Source organism: Dipodomys spectabilis, unplaced genomic scaffold, assembly GCF_019054845.1.
Source record: "Dipodomys spectabilis isolate Male_0828 unplaced genomic scaffold, ASM1905484v1 ptg000125l, whole genome shotgun sequence".
NCBI classification, from domain to species: domain Eukaryota; kingdom Metazoa; phylum Chordata; class Mammalia; order Rodentia; family Heteromyidae; genus Dipodomys; species Dipodomys spectabilis.
In genome coordinates, this window is record NW_024870802.1 from 4,435,464 (window position 1) to 4,450,048 (window position 14,585).

Consider the following 14,585-nt stretch of genomic DNA (forward strand, 5'->3'; position numbering starts at 1 on the left):
CTTCTGGCTTTTTTTTTCTTTTTGCTTATGTGGTGCCGAGGAATCGAACCCAGGGCCTCATGCATGCAAGGCAAGCGCTCTACCACTGAGCCACCTTCCCAGCCCGCAGAGAAGGGTTTTGACTGCCCAGCTTACCCAGAAAATTGTCCACTGCTATCTCCTATCTTGTGAGTAGAGGCCTATCCTCCACCTAGATCAGCCCCCAACCAATGGCTGACTAACAAGAAAATAACAAAAGCCAACCACTGAGCCTCACAAGGAAACCCATATGTTTTGGCTCCACAGTCCATCAACACCATCCTGTCTCCAAAATATCAGGCCAGGACCAGCCTTAACCAGAGACTGCAGGCTCACTTGCATCCATCTTGCTGCTTCTCCATCCCTTATACATCTTTACCCAGGATTGTTCCATCTGTAAATTGTATAAACAAGTCTTTGTCTCAGGCTCTACTTACATACCTTGTTTGTATCATAATTATTTGTGTTTCCCAGTCTCTCAAAATAGATTTTTAAGTTGCTTTAAAGCAAGACCTACTTCTTCCTAACTTTAAAATGCTTCTAGAGTGAACAGAATATTTCTCCACACATTAGCTTCTCCACCATTACACCTGAGTAACTATTAACAGTGCCACAATGTATGAAGAATCAAATGGAAAATGACAAGTATTATTATTCATGGATCCAGATTGATTTTACTCCAACTTTGGATTCGTGGGAGTCTTCAATCACATGTCCAAAGCCAGATGACTTTATCTACCCAACACCAAAATTGTGACTCATTTTCTTATTTCAAAATGACTCCAACTTCAGCTCTACGTAATCTTCTATTACTTTATTCAACCGTTTTTGAATACCTAACAGATAAGTGTAATGGTTTTGTTATTGTTCATACAAATAAAAATAAACCAATTTGAGGCAGATTTTGCAAGAAAAGAAAATTATTTAAAAGCCATTGGGGTGTCTGATAGCAATCAAAGAAGAGTCGGATAGTGGGTTATCAGAAAGGGCAGATACCTGGATAGCTCTGGCAATTTCAGGAGTAAAAGTTTATAACTCTACATTAATAGGACTTTGTCACAGTCAGCATACAATATTTGTCTCTTGGTTAAAACGTTCCCAAGAACAGAGGCTCAAATACACAGTTTATGTGTTAAATAAATTGATTCTGATTTTATCAAATATACTGATTCTCCAAAATAACTGATATTTCCCAGAAGACCTGCATGATGGCTATTAGGAATGGATTACAGAAAGGAGGGAAACTTACAAGCTGGAAAAGTCTCCAGTCCACATAGAAAAAGGCAGCTTGCAAAATGTTTACGTGAAATTGAGATTATGAAGTCATTTTATTTTTATATTCTTGATTCTTTACTTGCATTGGTGGAGAGGAACTACTTGGATGTATTGTAGGGTTTTGATGAAGTTTTACTCACCAGGTTGATGTGTTGAAAGCTTGGTCCAAAGGTACTTAAGATCTAGTAGAAGTAGTAAAACGCAAGCTGTATTTTGTTTTTCTTGTATTGCTATAACAAAATACTTGAGGCAGGGTAATTTATATCACAAAGAAGATTTATCAGTTAGCATCTTTGAAGGTTCAAGAGCATGATGTTGACTTCTGGTTGGGCTGGTGATGGTATTCTGGTGATGGCGATGGTAGCATGGTGAGTATGCATGTGAGAGGAAGAAATCACATTTCACATGGTAAGACAGGAAGCAAGAGACACCCAGAAGCCAAGCTCACTCTTTTTATAACAACCAGCTCTAAGCCACTAGTTGATTCTGTGAGAACACATCAATCCCTTCTAAAGGCAATGCCCTCAATGATCTAATTAATCAGTCAGCTAGATCACCCTTCTTAGTTTTCTCCACCGCTCAATACTGTCACAGTGAAGACAAAGCTTTTAGCTTGTAGACCTTCAGGAGAAACTTCATCAAACTCATTGGACATGTTCAAGTAGCTATCCACCAAGGCAAATAAAAACTGGTAAGTTTCAAAAGCATAAAAGCAAAATATTTGAGCACATCAACCTTTGACAAGCATAAACAAAACCAAAGTTAGAGCAGAGAAAGGGAATTTGAGGAGCCAGCACAACCGAGATGTGGCCAGGCCAAGCATTGGGTGCTTTGGAGTTTGTTGGCTTGGTTGGAACCCAGGAAACATTTTGGAAAATGGTTAGAAAATGGAAAGAATGCAAATGTAAGACTTAGATGTTTGATGGACAAGCAGGAATAGATTAGTTCGATAATGGAGAGGCAGAAGCTTTCTGAGCAAAGAATGAAGCAACCTAAATAATGCTTTTAGAATCACCCTGTTTATTCCTACAGTCCACAAGAAAAGCTAACGTCAGAATTCCCTGCACTTTCATTGTGTCTGATGATACAAAGACAGCCAGCATACATTACCGTGGGAAGGTGCTGGATAGCTGAGTCTTCTCAGGTTGTGCATGCATCACAACAGGTTGAAGAATTAAAACAGCTATCCAAAAATTCTTAACTGGAAGGCTCAGATTAGCCTTGACAAATCCTGACTGTCAATCCCGTGTGTGTGTGTGTGTGTGTGTGTGTGTGTGTGTGTGTGTGTAACATTCTTGATTTTTCCTTGACTTGATGGTGTTTGCCTGACTTTGTGATGATAATGACTTCATTTTCTACCGTAGTGTGTCCATTTTTGTAGAGGGTAGGAAAATGCCTCCTCCATGCTGCAAGTCTCCAATCTGGACAAGTTCTCTTTCTGTTTCTTGGTGTCAAGCATAGTTGGAGGAGAGGAAATTGGGGCTGGAGCTCAGCTAAAACTGAGATTAAGCCTCATCTTTGCTTTAGCTCCTTTGGAGACTGGAGACTGTCTACAAGCATTTCGCTTCAGAGGATACTAAACTGGGATCAATATTGTTTCTTGGTTTGCACACAGTACTTTTGCCAGATGTCTAAAACATTTCTAGTAGATTTTCTTTTGCAGAGGGTTTAAAGGCAATCATGTTTAGCTCCCCTTAATACCTGTAGACCTTTTGTATATTTGTTCATTTGTTGAAACAGCATCTTGCCATGTAGACCAAGTGGATTATAGGGCAGTGCCACCAGGCCTGAATCATTCCTACTTATGTCTTTATTAAAAACAGCAATGTCTTCCATGAGCTTTCTTTGTTCTTGCTTTCATTTTTTTCTCCTCTCACTCTCGTAAATATCTGAGGGTGAGATGACTGTGTCTTCTAGTAAATGCTTATTTAACTTTGAAAGAAATTTGCTCTTGCTGTTTTCCATAGTGGCAGCACCTTTGTTCATTTTTTCACTCATAATACGTGAGCATCAATGTCTCTGTGTTTGCACTAGTACTTGACATGGTCACTCTTTTTTAATAGATGTGTAGGAGTGTCTCATTTAGTTCATATTTCACTTCGGACTTAATGAGAGTAAATATTTTTTATGTCTTTATTGAGCATCTTAATCTCTTTGGCAAATAACTTGCACTGGAATGTTTATAGCAGCTTTTGCATAAGCATTAAAAGCTAAAACAATGGAGGATGTAGCCATAATATTTGATGTATATCCTATGAAACTATGAAAATTGAGGTGATCAGTGGGGTTGGGAGGGATGGAGGAGAAGAGTGAAAGGGTCAATATTGATCAAGATGCATGGTAGTCATAACCTGACACATTGAACTGTAGCCTTTCTGTACAACTACTTAAAGATTATAAAAATACAATTTTTAAAAAGTTAGAAAAAGCCAGAAATAAGTAAATGATCAGGGCAAGAGTAAAGGTACTGGAGAAGAATATTAGGCTTGAAGCCCATGTTTTCTGTGAATTCCCTTGCTCGGTCCAGATTTAGTGAGTTACTGCAGTCCTCAGGCAAGGCCTCATCCCCAGTCTCCTGAGAACATCAGGCCAGATTCTTATAGTCACCTTCTAAGTCCCTGTTCCCTTAGCCCAAACTTCATGCCAGGTGACACTGAATTTCCTATGTATTTGGGACACGTAAAGATTTCTCCTTGGTTTCCAGCCTGGCTACACTGGAGAGCAGCACGCAGTCATCATTCATTTTGTTGGGTGCCCAACCTCAAAGTGTTTGTAAGATCCTTGTATTATGGGACATTTTTGATTCTTTAGCAAATGAAGGACTATTCGGACATTTTTGATCACTTTTTCTAAGCTGCGGCCCCTATGAATTTTTTATTTCTATTAAGTTGTTGAATTTACTGGCATACAATTGTTCACAATTTCTCAATATATGTAAGACTTGCACCAATGTGGTCATTTTCATTTCTGATACTGATAACCTATGATTTTTCTTATTTCTTATTTCTTTCCTTGCTAGAGGGTGCTTTCTCTTTGTGTCTCTCCCTCTCTCTCCCTCTCCCTCTTTCCCTCTCTCCCTCTCCCCTTTCTCCCTCTCTCTCCCTCTCCCTCCTCTCTCTCTTCCTCTTCCTTTTCCTCTTTCCTTCTCTCCATCTCCCCCCCCCTCTTCCTCTCCTTCCTCTCCTTCTCCCTCCCTCTCCCTCTCTCTCTTGGGTCTTAAATTCAGGGCCTGGGCACTGTCCCTGAGATTTTGTGCTCAAGGCGAACACTCTATCACTTGAGCCACAGCTGTACTTTTAGCTTTTTGGTGATTAATTGGAAGTAAGAGTTTCACAGACTTTCCTGCCTGTACTGGTTTTCAATTATGATCCTCAGATTTCAGCCTCCTGAGTAGCTAAAATTGCAGATGTGAGCCACCAGAGCCTGGGTAGGCCTCAAAATTTAAAGAATGGAAGCTTGATGGTGCTTTTTGTCTCTTCTGTTTATCTCTTATTTTGTTGACTTCTGATCTTAATTATTTTGATCCTTGTACTTAACCCTGGGTTTCCTCTATTTTTATAGCTTTTAAAGTAGAAATTTATATATTTATATCTTCTAAATTTGTATCTCCTAACATAGACATTGAAAGCTATAAAATCTCCTCTAAGCATGATTCAATACTCTGCTTTCCACAATAGTTTGTTAACATTCAATTTAATTTATTTCCTATTTTTTTCTAATTTCCTCCTTATATTGATTATCAGTGTTATTCAGTTTCTAGACATTTGGGTATATCTAGATGTTTTCCAGATAACTCATTTCTTACTGTTCTCTAGGTTAACTCCATTGTATTCCAAGGATATGCTCCCTCAAGTTTTGTTCTTTTGAATGTTATTGCACCTTCCTTTATGCCCATTATGCAGTTGTGTCCTGGTGAATGTTGCCTATTTAAATGTTGCCTTAAACCATCCTTTCATGCACATTCATCATTACTTTCTTAGGGCAAAATTCTAGAAGTAGAAGAACATGTATGGATGTTTCTAAGATTCACGTACCTTCTTGACAAATAGTACACTAGAAAAAAATTAATTCCTATCCAGAGAGTGTATGCCTGCATATTTAACTGCACTCATACCAATAATGAATATTTTAATGTAAAAAAATTACCATTCTGAGGACTCAAAAAAATCTCTAGCTATTAAACTGACATTTTTAATTACTAATGAGTTTAGATAGTTTTATATGTATAAATTATCTATGTCTTTGGCCTATTTTTATATTTGGACATTTCTTTTTTAAATTAATTTATAAGCACTTTTCTCCTGTACTATGCTTTTAAACATCTCTCATGGAGAATACAAATGTGATGTTTCTTTTTAAATGGTTTCCTAGAATTTTTCAAAGCACAGAAAGTTTTATGTTTTAAATGAATCAATCTATTCTTTCTGGTTTGTTTTGTTTTGTTTTGGTGTGTGTGTGTGTGTGTGTGTGTGTGTGTGTGTGTGTGTGTGTGTGTGTGTATGTTTATTTGTCCTTGAAAATGAGGGGTAGTTCTGCATGTGTTCTCCGTCTATAATCCTCACTAATCCAGTACATATTCAGAGACAGAATTTTTTTGGTTGTTTTTTAAAAAAAAACTTTGTCTTGGAATAACTTGCTACCTCATTTCACCTCTACTTATTAAATAATATATCTTGTCTCTCTTGATTTCTGGTGCTGTCTTCATAAGTTACAATAGCCTATTTTATTATAAAACCTTTCCCTAGATTTCTCTACTTCATTTAATTAATTTTGGCTAGGACACTTTGGTGCTAATGTAACAGATTTTAATAAATACAGAAATTTGAAATATTATATATAGTATACATATAAAATATTTAGAATTGATACTGCTTTAAATATATAAAATATTTCTACTTTGTAATATTTATTACACATGAAAACATTTAAGGATGTATTATTGTATTGCACATAATCACACATATCTATCATATTCTTTAGCTCAATTAATATTTTATTGTAAAGATGATATTTTTATTTGTAAATAAAAATAAAAAATGTGCTATTTACATCATAGATAATATATAATATATTGTATAATACTAATATATAATATGACATAATATATTATTAAATAATATAAATATGCAAATAACATATATAATATTAAATAACATATATAAGTAATACATGTATAAAGCATATCAATAATATATTAAACATATATTTATTATCATTATAATATGTCACATATAATTATATATAATATGTTAAATATGTGCATATATTTTATATATGCCCACACCAGTGGCTCATGCCTGTAATCCTAGCTACTCAGGAGGCTGAGATCTGAGAATCATGGTTTGAAGCCAGCGAGCACAGAAAAGTCTATGAGACTCTTATCTCTAATAAACTGCTCACAAAAGGTGAAAAGAGGTGCTGTGGCTCAAGTGGCATGGCTCTAGCCTTTAGAGCCAAAGAAACTAAGGTCAGTGCTCAGGCCCTGAGTTCAAACCCCAGGGCCAGCAAAAAAAAAGAATTAAACTAAATATATAATCTATACTATGTGTGTATAAGTATTATATTATACAAATATGTGTGAAATATATATATATATACAAATATGTATGTATAACTATTGTACATATGATTTTAATCTGAGACTGGAATTCAAACTCAGTACCTGATGCTTTCACTTATTGGCTAGTGCTATGCCTACTGAACCATAACTCCAACACCTATAATATACTTTATAGGCACTTTTATATAGTGTACATTATATATTAATACAGCATATTATCCATTCATGTTAAATAATATATAAACATATAGTATATATAATATATATTCATTACAATATACTTATATATAAAACAGTATGTAATCTAATATAACAATCATATATGGTATTTAACCATATATAGTATTTATTTATATACATGTTCATGTGTAATCTATGTATTATACACAACACATTTAAGTGCCATTCAGCATCTTAGTCTATTTTTTTGTTTGTTTCAGTAACAAAATACCCAAATCTGAGTAATCAATAGAGAGAAATGTTTCATTTATCTCATAATTTGGGAGGCTGAAGGCCCAATATCTGTAGTCACATCTGGTGAGGCCTTCAAACTGCTTTACAACATAGTGGATGGCATTACATTGTGGGACCATGTGTGAGAGCAAGAAGTCATGCAGCTAGAGGGAAGCAAGACAGTAGTAAGCCACTAAGGTAAACTTGCTTTACCATGAGCCTTTCTCACAGCAGTGATCCTGCCAGATCTAATTCATTCTTATGAGAAAGGCCTTTCTGCCTTGGGAGGTGGTGCTTACACAATCTTACCACCTTCCCTGTAAACCCCACCTCCTCTGTACCGTGACACTGGGGAAGTAAGCCCCAGTAGGAGTTTGCTGACAAATCCCATTTAAACTATATTATTCAGCAAACACATACTGAGCAAGTGTTCTGCGTCGTGTTATCTGCACCCCATCCTCCCCACACTCCAATCACCTTCCCAGCGCCCGCCTTAAATCTTCCTGAAACCCAGGGAAGATATTCCCAGTGTAGAGTTACCCTGAAATTGATTTTCTAGGCTCTACTTGTATAATAAAGGACACCTCAAGTCCGGGAGACATTTTTGTCTATATCAGCAAGCACCAAAGCTAATTAATACACAGGAGAGTCCTTAGTCTTTAGGAAAGTATCAGTCCATTAGTGCAGATAAGAATAGCAATCTTCATTTATTGTGTGTTTAAGTTGTAGTCACATAAATTCAGGTTGCCCATGGAGGTATTTAACTTTTCATGGTCAAAGCTGTTACAAGGTACTAAGCTTAGGAGGATTTTGTTTTTCTCTTATCTAAATTCTGTAACTGCAAATTTTTTTTTGGGTAGAAGAGATATTAAGAACAAGATACAGTTTTAACTAAGCAATGAAGTCATTGTCTCCTAAGGGACAAATATGCTTTCTTCAAACTAATTAACTTGCCTTTGAAATTCTTGAATCATAATAAGAGCCAGTGGAATGCTTTGTGTTCCACAATGTGGACAATTGGCAGCAAAGCAAACATCGTGGCCTACAGAGTTCTGTGCAGTCCCTTACAGGTCATCAAAGAGCATGGACCCAGACCTGAGGACCAATGGAATAGGACTGAAGGCCTAGAAATGAGCCCACAGACCTACAGCCACCTAACCCTTGACAAAGGAGCTAAAAAATAGAATGGAAGAAAGATAGTAAATGATGCTGACAAAATTGGTTAAACACTTGTTGAAAACTAAAGCGAGATCTGTATATATCACCCTGCACCAGAATCAACTCCAAATGGATCAAAGACCTTGAAATAAAAGCAGATTCCCTGAAAACATTACAGCAAGGAATAGGAGAAACTCTAGGGCTCCTTGGCACAGGCTGAAATTTTCTTAATAGAGATCAAGAAGCACAACAAATCAAAGAAAGGTTGGACAAATGGGATTGCATGAAACTGCAGAGTTTCTACATGGCAAAGGACATAGCTAGCAAGATCAATAGAAAGCCCATGGATTGGGAGAAGATCTTCACTAGCCATACAACAGACAAGGGCCTCATATTTAAAATATACTTAGAACTCAAAAAATTAAATCCCCCAACAACAAATCCTCAAAGAAACAACTGCCCAATAAATAAGAGGGCTAAAGACTTAAAGAGAGACTTCTCTGAAGAGGAAATAAGAATGGCCAATAGACAAATGAAGAAATGCTCAACTTCCCTGGCCATAAAAGAAATGCAAATCAAAACAACATTGATGATGTACCTGCTCCTCAGAGGTGAAAGGAAACCAGTTATTAACCCATTGGTGAAAGTGTACAGCAAACCCATTGTGTGTTCTAGCCTATGAACATGCTTGAATATGACACATCTTTTCCAGAAAGTAATGTGATGTTATGTGTGGTAAGAAGATTTCAGTAGTTCATTCCTCAATATAGTAATCCATAATTCCAAAGATTATCCTGAAGAAATGATCTAGAGCAAAAAATATCTCCACAACAACCAAAAACAGAACTGTATACGTTATGTCAAACTTTTCATTGATTAGTTCATTTCATGGTGACCTCTCCATCTCAATCATTGTGCTATCTTGAATCAGTTGGTAGATGCTAATGATCTCATTCTGGAAATATGACTTCTACAAAGAACCAGAAACCCTTACAGCAAATAAGAATGACAGCTGACATGAAATTTTAAAAGAACCGTTTAAGTAAATGGTTGCACTTGGCAGGAGGGACAGGCAGATGAGACTGTGAGAGGAAGTGAGCAAAATAGTAATGTCTAACATATAAAGAATGTTGACTAAAGTACAGAATAGACATTTAAATACATGAACAACATGTTATTGATTAAATTTAGTAATACTAATGTCAAAGATAGAAAAACAAGAATATAGTCTGTATTATGAGCAAAATTAGTATAATGACACAATTTATGTGTCATTTTTTATTTTGATGATATATGATTGAATTTTTTATAAGTTCTTTTTATTATTTACTAGGAAAGTGACTATTATTAATTTTACAGAGTTTTCAAGAGTTTACAGGCAAAACTAAAACCTCTCATTTAAAAAGGTACAAGCCCTGCAGAGGAACATAACAAAAGAAAGAATAAAACTAGAAGAGATCAAATAACTGAAATATCCAAATGTAAGTCTAAGAATGATAAGAGATAACACAGAGATTTTAAGTTTTTCTCTATAATTCATATGTCAAGTAAATAAAAATTGGGAGATTTGATCTGTACAGTTGATAAGTCTGATGTGTCGCACATATAGAATATATTCCTAACAAACAGAAAACAAACAAGGCTGTTTTGAGTACACAGGAAAGATTTATAAAACCTGACAACACATCCCAGAATTTGGGTATCCTACATTGTTTTAATAACATTCATTTACAAGTTATAAACACTACCAAGAATCAAAAGAATGCAACTTTTTACCTGGGGATTTTTACAAGCAATGGTTATTTTATTTTATCATTTGTTAGCATTGATTAGTTATACAAGGGTGTTTCATATTAACATGTCCATTTATGGATACAATGCATCCTGATCAGAGTCATTCCCTCTGTTCTTCTCCCCTTCTTCTTTTCTCTTCCTTTAACAAGTCTCAGTGACTTTCTTGTTGTACCTGTGTTCTATGTAATCCTCCCCTCCATTTGCTTAATCCCTCCTATCACTGCCCACACCCCAGTCTATGCCTGTTTTAACTTCCTAATATTCTTTTAATTACATTGTCTGCATATACCATCAAAAACACTACCAACTTCTCTTAATACATATTTTCTAAATCTTTCTATTTCCTTAGACTGGTACTATAAAATTCTTTCTGGTGGAAGTATATAATTGCATTGTGTATATATATACATCACATTTTCTTGGTCTATTTGTCCATTGAATGTCATATAAGTTGATTTCATATCTTGGCTATGATAAACAATGTTGCAATGAACATGGTTGTGCTGGTAGCTTTAGTGTGGCCTTGTTTGTGGTCTATTTGATAAATGCCCAGGAGTGGAATTGCTGGGTCATAGGGAAGCTCTATATTTAGTCTTTTGAGGAAACTCCATGCTGCTTTTCAGAGTGGTTGAACAAGTTTAAATTCCCATGACCAGTGTAGTAGCATTCCCTCTTGGCTACATCCCTGCCAACATCAGTTATTGTTAGTGAGATGGAATATCAATGTTGTTTTGATTTGCATTTCTTTTATAGCCAGAGATGTTGGACATTTCTTTTCATGTAAGTTAAATAAACCAGACCCAAAGAAACATAGGTTACATGGTTTCCTTTATTTGTTGGAACTAGAATGGGCCTATAAATCTGCAAGTAAACACAGTGAATGGTAAAACACACACACACACACACACACACACACACACACACACACACACAGATACACTTGAACATGATAAATTATAGAGGACTTTAGACATTCACACAGTAAAACCAAAGGAGGAGAGGACCACAAAGGCTCAGTAGCTATATGTATATGATCATATAAAATGATATCTATCAAAATGAACTCCAAGAAAGAGAATCAAGAGTTTTTTTGTTGTTTTGTTTTTTCAGTCTTTTTTCTCCTTGTCCCTGTTGTTATTTTCTCTACCTTTTGTCTTGTATATAAGCTTATCTGTTTTGGAGAGGGTAAAAGGACAGCACAAAAATGGTGGTACAGAGCTTGAACAAATGCAACAGTGATACTCACTAGACACTATGTTGAAAAATAACTGTACAACTTCGGGGGTAGAGAGGCACAGTCAGGAGAGAAAACCCTGGAGAAAGCAAAGGAAGGGATGACACTGTTCAAAAAGAAATGTACTCATTACCTAAGTTACCTAAGTAACTAGTAACTGCAACCCTTCTGTATATCACCTTTACAATAAAAAGAATTTAAAAAAAGAATACCACCAACAAATGCTGGTGAGGAGGAGGGGGAAGGACCCTAATCACTGCTAGTGAAACTGTAAACTTGTGCCACCACGCTTTTCATTAGTTTGGAGGTTCCCCTAAAAGCTAAACTAAGCAAGAACTCTATCATCCTGAGGTGCCATTCAGACACATTTATCCAAAGGAATGTAATACAGGCACCTGTATATCAAGTTCACTGTCGCACTGTGCACAATAGCCAAGTTACAGAAACAACTCAAGTGCCCATACCTGATGATTGGAGATGTTGTTAAAAAGCTATAAAAAAACAGCTATGTGTGAAAATAACAATCATTATAGAAATAGAAATGTGAATTTGGGAGTTATGGCAAGAGTTCACAGAGGAAGCAGTTATGTTAGAAAAGGAAAAAAGGCTAAACATTAATATAAGTATCCAATTATGAAAATTTAATAAACAACTACAAAACAAACTCACAAAAGTTAAATAAGTACAATAAATAAATACATAAATCAAAATCAGAATGATCAAAGTCAGCAACGTTTTTTAAAGACAAATATTAAATCAACATGTGCCTAATTAGACTAAGATTTAGAAAGAAAAGACATAGACTAGAAATGAAAATAAATAAATTAGGAATGAAAAGACATAAATTAGGTAAAGAATATTTGAAAATATAAAAATCTTACAAATGATTATGCCAATACATTAAAAATGGAATAAATAAAATACAATGATAACCTAACATTAGAGCCATTTTATTTTGCAGATGCACTCTATAAAACACTTAAAGGATAGCTGTGTCCACAATTACATGCATTCTTCCAATGAATGGAAATTTAGTGAGTCAGGTAAAAATGACCTTAATACCAAAACCAGACAAGAACAGGCTAAGAAAGAATATTATAGGTGCGTTTCACACATGAACATGCATGGCTTATTCTAAACAAAATTGTAGCATTCTGAATAAACTATGTATTTTAAAGATAATATCTCTTCATCAGACCAGTTAAATCCTAAAATACAGGGTCATTATAAATTAGAATATTGATTAAAATGTAAATCACCAGATTAAAGGAGAAAATCTATGTATTTATCTGAGTAGCTACAGCAGGAATATTTGGTAAATTAAATATCTATTCATGTTTAAAATGTTTTCTTTGGGAAAACTATGGTTATTATAAAGGAAAATACTAATACTAATGAGTGTTATCTGCTAAAATGTCATTGTATTACTACCTGCATCATATTTAATGACAGATTTTAAAATACTTTCCTAGAAAATTATGAATGAGAAAAGGATACTTACTTTCACTGACTCTATTTAAAATATTGCTGTAAATCATTATCAATACACAGAGACAAAACTAAGTGATAACCACACATTTACTTCAATAGTAGGTTTAATTTGCAAAACCTATTTTGCATATAGTATTTTTTAATTCATGGAGTATTTAACAAGAAAAAAATTAATTACAAGTGTCTTACAAAGGAAGGAGAGAGAGCAGGAAGAAATAATGAAGGTAATAGAGAAGGGCTATGTCCTCACAGAATTTATAGTCTAGCAGTAGATATAGATGAGTAATTTAGGCACTTGGCATATTACATACCGAGTGCCATAATTGTCAGGGTGGTGAGTGTGTAACAGCTATGGGGCTTGTGAAAAGGTACATTAATTAAGACCCATACTTGGCCTGGCAAGCTGAAACCAGATACAAAAAAGATACTGTTTCAAAACATCTTGCCTCTGCCTCTCCCTGGTCCTTTCTAGTTTCAATAACTTTCCTGTGACCTGGGGAGGAAGATTTGCAAAAGGATTCTGATTAGCAATGAACAACCAATCAGAATGATATCACCTTCCAAACACCTAATTATAATAAGAACCCCTACATTCAAAGCCAGGACAAACAGCACAGTGACCTTGAGCAGGATAATTCTCTTCTGAATGAAATTCTTCTTTGTCCTGGACTCCATTCTTTGAATGCCTGAGACAAGAACCTGAGGAGTCCCATAGTAGCATCAGCTGGCAGTGGAGCTGCAACACTGGCAGGCATTGTCTGCTGCTGAGCTCCAACACTAAGCATTGCCTGTTCTAAGGCTACAATGTTACTAGAGGCCTCTGTGGCTGCTAAACCAGAAGAGCTGTGTGAGCTCTGCTTACCACACACAACAGAAAAATTCTGTATCATCGGAACCTACTAACATTCTTACACAGTTCCCAGAAAGACTCCTAGAGAAAGTGGTAGTTGAGCTGAGATTTAGAAGGTGATACTTGAATCCATTTGCACTCTGTAACAAAACACTAGAGAATGAGTAATTTATAAACAATAGAAGGTCACATGATATTCACGTTCAGTGTCTGGTAAAGCCTTGCTGTTGCAAGATGACACCTTGCTGCTGTGTCTGTATGAGACAGAGGAGAGGAAAAGGCCAAATGGATCTCCTTGGTTTCCTCCAGTTCTCAATGCACTGATCCAGTGCATTGAGGAGAAGCCAGTGGGGCCTGATGACCTGATAAAGGCCTTACTTTTCAGTGCTGTCGTATCAATGATTAAGTCTCAGCATGAATTTCTTTTTACTGTGTTATATATTTTATTGTGACTATAAAGGTGATGTACAGAAGGGTTGCCAGTTCATAAGTTAAGTAGAGAGTACATTTCTTTTTTTAATTTACTAACTCTTATACAAATACATATTTTATTAGTATCAATAACAAAAGCAATTTCATTGCCTTTGTGCCTTGATCAGCTCCCATATTGTCTTTACTCTGCCTGCAGCATACTGAGGACTATCAGCGCAGTCCAGGAAAAGGTTTCCTTCCTGTCTTCTTTTCTTCTCTGTCACCTTTTTCAGTGAGTCATTGGCTAATGGAGATAACTTTAGAAAGGAATATATGTATAG